Source organism: Ursus maritimus, unplaced genomic scaffold, assembly GCF_017311325.1.
Source record: "Ursus maritimus isolate PB19 unplaced genomic scaffold, ASM1731132v1 scaffold_16, whole genome shotgun sequence".
NCBI lineage: Eukaryota > Metazoa > Chordata > Mammalia > Carnivora > Ursidae > Ursus > Ursus maritimus.
This window is the reverse complement of record NW_024424008.1, coordinates 32,340,873-32,348,059: the sequence shown is the minus strand read 5'-3', so window position 1 is coordinate 32,348,059 and position 7,187 is coordinate 32,340,873.

Here is a 7,187-nt window from a genome sequence, read left to right as displayed (position 1 = left end):
TTATATAATATGTAATTATATAATATATAATAATATATAACTTTTAATAAATTTAAACAAATATAAATTTAAATAAATATTAAATGTTTAAATTAAAAATAAATAAAAATTTAATATATTTAAATAAAAATAATTATATATAATTATGTAATATATATAATACTATATATGTGTGTGTATATATATGTGTGTGTGTGTATACATATATATATATATATATATATAAAATCTCTCTTGTATATTGTCCCTCATTATAAGCTAACTGCATAATGTCAAAGTTCCGTTAAAACAAAGTTCTGCAGAGCACTTTAAATAAATATTAAATGTTTAAATTAAAAATAAATAAAAATTTAATATATTTAAATAAAAATAATTATATATAATTATGTAATATATATAATACTATATATGTGTGTGTATATATATGTGTGTGTGTGTATACATATATATATATATATATATATAAAATCTCTCTTGTATATTGTCCCTCATTATAAGCTAACTGCATAATGTCAAAGTTCCGTTAAAACAAAGTTCTGCAGAGCACCAACACCATGAGGTGTTGCTCTCTGATGCAACTCTCTAGAAGTCTCATGAAGAAGATGTGTATTGTACTCAGGGCATCTTTTCTCCAAGCATTCCTCAGAATACTGATTTTCCTGGATATTAATAAGTGTGGCATGCAAAGTGTGTCCAGTGAAAAATAAATCTGAGAAAAGAGAGTAAATTAAATTTAATCAGACTGCTTTACTTCAGCTTTTCAGATGCTCTCGTGTACCTCACGAATCTCTGAAAAGGGATGACGACTAAGAAGCCTGACAAAAAGTGATCTGAGGAAGTACCCAAGGAAAATAATGAGAATTTCCTAGAAAAACCATTTGGAATCTGCTTCAAAAGAAAGACAAAGGCTGACCTAAATCCCCAAGACCTGTAACATGCCTACAGAAATTTTCAGCCGGGAAAGTTTTTCCAAATGATGATTACCAAATATCCATCTCAGTAATTAAAACAAATTAATAACTTGCCAGACAACACACTTTAAGGTGCCCAGAATCATACAGACATTTTTCCTGCACAACTTGGGGAACTGGGGTAGAAAAGTTTAAGTGTAATTCCAGGATGCTTTGGGCTAACGCGCCTTGGCTGAGTTTGGCTGTCATGTGCTGTCTAACTCAGCAAGGAGCTGAGAGGCAAGGACAGAAGTTTGGGGTGTAGCAGTGGAGCCAGGGGGACATGAAAGCAGCAGGGAAGAAGCCCAACAGGATTCCTGTAATTCACAAACTAACCAGCTTGCAAATAGGCATCAAACCGGATTCAGGTAGCTCCCACTGTGTCTAGCAGAATGCTGAAGGCCTGAAGGCTGTTTCCTGAAAATGGTAACCTTTAAAGGAATTGCTACTTTTAAGAAAGCATGCAGGGGCTCCTGAGTGGCTCAGTGGATTAAGACTCTGACTCTTGATTTCTGCTCAGGTCATGATCTCAGGGTCCTGGGATGGAGCTCCATGACATCAGTCTCCCTGCTCAGCACGGAGTCTGTTTCTCCCTCTCCCTCTGCCCCTCACCCTGCGCATGCTCTCTCTCAAATAAATAAATACATTTTTAAAAAGAAAAAAAGAAAAAGAAAGCCTGCAAAGGAGAACTCCAGCTTCTAGGCACAACATACCAATTTCCAGTAGAGAAATTCTAGCTGCCAGAGAGACACTGCCCAGCCTTAGAAAAGTAGAATGTCTGCTTGAAAAGACTTTTTCCCCCCCTTAAAAATCTTTTCATTTTCAAAACAGACATATTCTAGACAATGAAATGCTCTTTTTATTTTTACTTTTTGGTTGCAAACACACAACAAGTAAAGAAGGTCCGAACAATTATCCCAGTCTACCAAAACACCTTTACCAGAAAACTTTAGATAACTGGAAACAAAAACAGGTCTTTTGGGTTTATTTTGCTTTAGTTATCAAAACAACCACTTTTACTCCAAGCTTTATTAGAGAAAATAGAATCACTGAGTTTAAAATGTCTCTGTGAATCTAACAATATGTATTCAAGGAAATTCTTTGTAGTAAGACTATTAATCTTTCCTGTATTTATTTATTTTTTTAAGATTTATTTATGTATTTGAGCTAGGGGACCAAGGGAGGGGCAGAGGAAGAGAAAATCTCAAGCAGACTCCATACAAGCAGGGAGCCCAACTCAGGGCTCAATTCCACCACCCATGAGATCATGACCTGAGCCGAAACCAAGAGTTGGATACTTAACCGACTGCACCACCCAGGTGCCCCCATATTTGGTTTTTAAAAGGGAGTTAATGATGATGATTTCACGATCATGATAGAGAAAACACCAGTTCTCCTTGACACATCATTAGCCCCTTAATGGAAAATTGATTTGTATCCAACTAATAGTTGTAAAGCTTAGTATGTGTCTCTGTTGACTTCTCAAGTATATAGGCTATTAAAGATAGGGCACAGGTCTTCTGAACTATTAGAGTACTAAATGGATGCTAACAGAATGCCAAAGTGGACCAAAATGTTTTTTTAACTAATCTATATTTTTCCCTAAAAAGAGAACTTAATTTTTTATACTATTTCTCAAAAATTTCCTATTTAACCAAGTTAATGTGATGTTTTATACATACATATATATGAATATATATGTAATGTGTGTGTGTGTGTGTATATATTCATAGAGACCTGTTGACTAAAGTTCATATTTGAAAAATAGCCCCTTATAAATGTATTGGCCCATTTGAATCTGTAGCATAAGGAGTACAAGGAACTTGACCAAAGTTCCATAGTAATTAAGGTGTAGAAATGGCATTCAGAATCAGATCTGTCCTACTCCCTAGCTTATACTTTTAAATACTACCTTATGAACAGTTATAAACAAGGGTAGAAGCATCAGACACTTTCCTTCTTTTCCCTACTATCCTTTGAAACCTCCTCAATAAGCTGTTCTTGTCTTACCCCTGGATGAAATCTCACACTAATTCTATATCCTTCCAGTCATAAATATTAAACACTTCTCAGGATTCTTCTAGTCCCAAGAATTGTCTTATGTCATTAATTTTCAATGTCTAATGCAGGGTAATAATCAAATGTTGATCCCTGGCCAGCTCCTTCCCTTGTCACCCACCTGGATCTATAAGACACAGAAACCCGGGCCGGGTCCTCACATGAAATACAGCTGGCTGGATGCTGGGATGCCATCTCTCTTCACTGCCAGAGAAGTCCAGCCGTAGCCTATTGCCTCTGAGTTTCACAGATATGGGTCAAACACCAGTCCCTTATATGCCTCCAAACTTCATGGGACAAATACTGAGCTACTTAATTATTTCACTTATTCACTCAACATGTATTTACTGCATATTCGTCATTTGGAAACCATTGTTCTCGAACCATGGACAAGAGGGGCAAAAGTACTTGTCTTTATAAATAGATTAATCAAACCAAGACATTTTTGAGAATGAAAGTAAGAAAGGCAGTGAAAAAGAATGTTCTTCATAATTATGTTTTGATATCAGGCATAAATTCGTTCCTTTTCAGGTAGACAAGGACACATGGTCACCCTGCAGAGAGTGTGATTCGTGTTATGAGAAAAAATAGTGTAGGTAAGGGGGATTAAGAAGAGCCAGGATGAGTCCAGAGCTTATAATTTTAAACACGGTGTGGAGGGAAAGTTTCACTGTCTAAGCAAACACTAAGGAGGAGAGGGAGGGAGAGCCTTCAGGCAGGCAGAGAAAGCAGTGCCTGGTTGGCCGTTAGTGGAAGGGCTCATCCTGCAGGGAAGGAGGGCCAAAGAGCTAAAGGACTAGAGTGAACAAGGGAGGAGCAGGGGACAGGATCAGTGAGGCGAGAGCGGGAGAGGTCATTTGGGGCTCCACAGGTCTTTGTGGAGATTTTTGGCTTCCACTATGAGATGGGAGTCATGAGCGTTTTGAGCAGAACAGTGACATATTCTGACATGTTTTATACAGGATTGAACTGGCTTTGGTATTGTTTTAAACCATAAGGGCAAGTGTGGAGTCCGAGAAGTTGGAAACTTGCCATATTGTAGGTGAGAAATGATGACAACATGTCTCAGGGTGGCAGTGGGGATGGGGAGACATGATCAGATATTGGATATGTTTTGAATATATTGACATCAACATTTTCTGATAGACTGATGCAGGACGTACAAGGGAAAGTGGAGTCAAATTTAATCTCAAGGTCTTTTGGCTTGAGCACTTGGAAGGATATTGTTGACTGGTTTTCTCAAAGTTCCTCTCATTTCCCTTGAGGTGAGGAGGCAGCACCCTTGCCCCCACCTCATTCTCAGAGGGTTTCAGAGGCTTTCAGAGAGGAAAGGGAAATGCTGCTGTACTCTAGCAATTTCTCCAAATAAATTTCCTCTCAGTCTCTTTAATCTCAACCATTTTATATGCCGAAGAAGATACTGGGCTGAGAATCTTAATAATGACTTTTTCAAAGTTCTGTATAGATGGAGTAGAAACTTACTTTGGAATACAGAGATATTTATCCTATACAATATGATTACTGCCTTTTTGATGACTGAGCTAAACAGAAATAATACCATTTTAAGATTTTTTTTTAATTTAAGTAAGCTTTATGCCCAACATGGGGCTTAAACTCATGACCCTGAGATCAAGAGTCACATGCTCTACCCACTGGGCCAGTCAGTTTAAGATCTTGTTTAAATAGACAAATACATGTGCTCTCTCTCTCTCTCTCTCTCTCTCTCTCTCTCACACACACACACACACACACACACACACCAAAGTCACGGTCATATCATGGCTCTAAAAATTTTAATCTCTTTTCATTTATACTTTCATTATTAAATATCTTTTGAAAGCTATGAGCTTTTACACTGTTGTGCATATTGCATCGTAAGTGCAATATGTGAAAGTTTGCTTGTAATTTTTTTTTAATTTGTAATTGTCCATTGAGGTATAGCAATAAAAACCTTTGGCATTTGGTATGTTAATCTAACTGAAATATATATTAAGTAGAACTATTATGCACATAAACCTTTCAATATGTATAGATGTAGCAATGCAAAAAGATAGGTATCAGGTATAAATCATTTTTAATGTCCTTTCTGGGCTTAAAATTCCATGCCCCATGATCTATTAAGGAAAAAGAATAAACTGTTTACATGTGGTAAACACCTATGCAACATTAATTCTTGACAAAGCCCAAGATTTAAGTGTAGCCAGGCCCAGTCAGATTGTTCATTTTAAAGAAAGATGAACTCTTCATGAAGAAAGGTGATTCCTGAGCAGACCTTAATGGATTTAGTTTTATTTATCTTCCTCAGAGGAAAACGGCACTTCAAATATTGGCAGAAATAGAGTGAGGAAATAGCCACATGCATCCATGAAGGACCAGTTAAAGCTAGCTGAAGGATTTGGGATTTTAGCCATCTGGGTTAGAAAAATAAGGACATTGGAAAAAGCAGATATTTTCTTGGAGAATTCATTTTAAAAATACCCATAGTGTATTATTATTATGACTATTATCATTAGTCCTCAAAACCTCACCGATTCCCATCCTTTCTAGTCTTCAGAGACTTCATCAAATCGATACCTACTGTAAAGTATCATTCACTGCAAGTACTTCTATCTGATGATTAGAGGAGTCTTATCTTTTCTTGCTTCCAGAGGACCCCTTCACGACTATCGACATGCGTCCACATCAGAACAGCATCCAAAACTGCTCCGAAGCCCACATTCCCTCTCTTTTAATAATGATTGGTTTCAAAAAGCTACTGTTTAATGAGAAATTCTTATGTGATGGATATATTTTAAAAGTTTATTAAATGCACAATCAGAAATAGTTCGTGGTAGTCATTACCCCCATTTTATGTGCAGGTAGTCTGAGACTTGAAAGAAGGCATTATGTATGAATTTTAATAAATTGAGAAAGTAGGATGGGGTCATAACATAGAAGTTAAATTACGTGTCCTTGGTCACACAGCTAGCAGAGTCATATAGCCGATCCCAGCCCCGCCTAATGGCCCCACACTTAGTATTTATCTTTGCAAGTACACAAAGGTTCTCAGAAGCAGTGAAGTCCCACTCCCTTCTTCTCCTAGTCTGCCTGCAAGCACCAGTGTGCCCTAAGCATACAATCCATGTCTATTGCAGGGCTGAAGTTTTAACCACACCACGCAAGTAACCTCTCATTGAACTATCTGTTCTTTAAGTTCTAGCGCTTATGAGAATTCAAACTCGGCATTTCAAATCAGGAAATTTAGAAATGATTTCAGGATAAAAGCAACTTTTAGGAAGAAATCTGTGCCTACCTTACCAAAATCAAAAAGCTGATTTGGAGTAGTAGTGAGGGTGTGCCTGAATTGAATGTTGTTACTGTCAAGTTTTATATTTGTTTATTTTTGTGATTTGAATTTGAACAAGATGCCTGGTTATCCAAAAATGATGTAAATTCAAGAGTCATTAAATCAGGCACATCATTCATTCACAAGTCTATCCCAGAATATTTATTAAACAATCTGTAAATGCAGTTATATCTAAGACAATGTGCCAGATGCTATCAAAATTAAAAGATAAAAAAATATAAACCCTGATCTCAAGGAATTTGAAATATACCGGTGGAGATAAAACCTATAGAAATTTATAAGATATTATAGGATATAAAAAGATATTTATAAGATATGAAAACAAAATGTATATCTATAAGTAAAAATTGGTAGTTAAAAAGAGGTATGGTTTCCATTAAAGAAATGGGGGTGGGAGTGAAGGTGTGGAAGCACAGCAATCAACTGAGAAGGAAGGAAAAACAACAACTTTTTTTGACTACTTGAAACACACCAGGATGCTTAGTGTTTAAACATTTTGAAAAACATGTAATCCTCTAGAATTCTTTCAAGTGTGTAATACAAGCCTCATTATCCAGAGGGAGACAGGGAGGGGCCAGAACATGGAAGGCCTTGGTGCTGTGTAGGTGCTGTCAGTCTAGTGCTCAGGCACTAGAATTTCTGAGTACCCTGATAACTTCCGATTGCCAGCATATATATCTCTGTTCCTGGGGGATACTCTGCCCTACCCTATGACAGGCTGGAAATACATAGACACTAGCACCTCTGGGGAACAGCCCTCAAACAGCTGCTGATGGGAGTTGGGAGATAGATAGATATATATATGTGTGTGTGTGTGTATATATATATATATA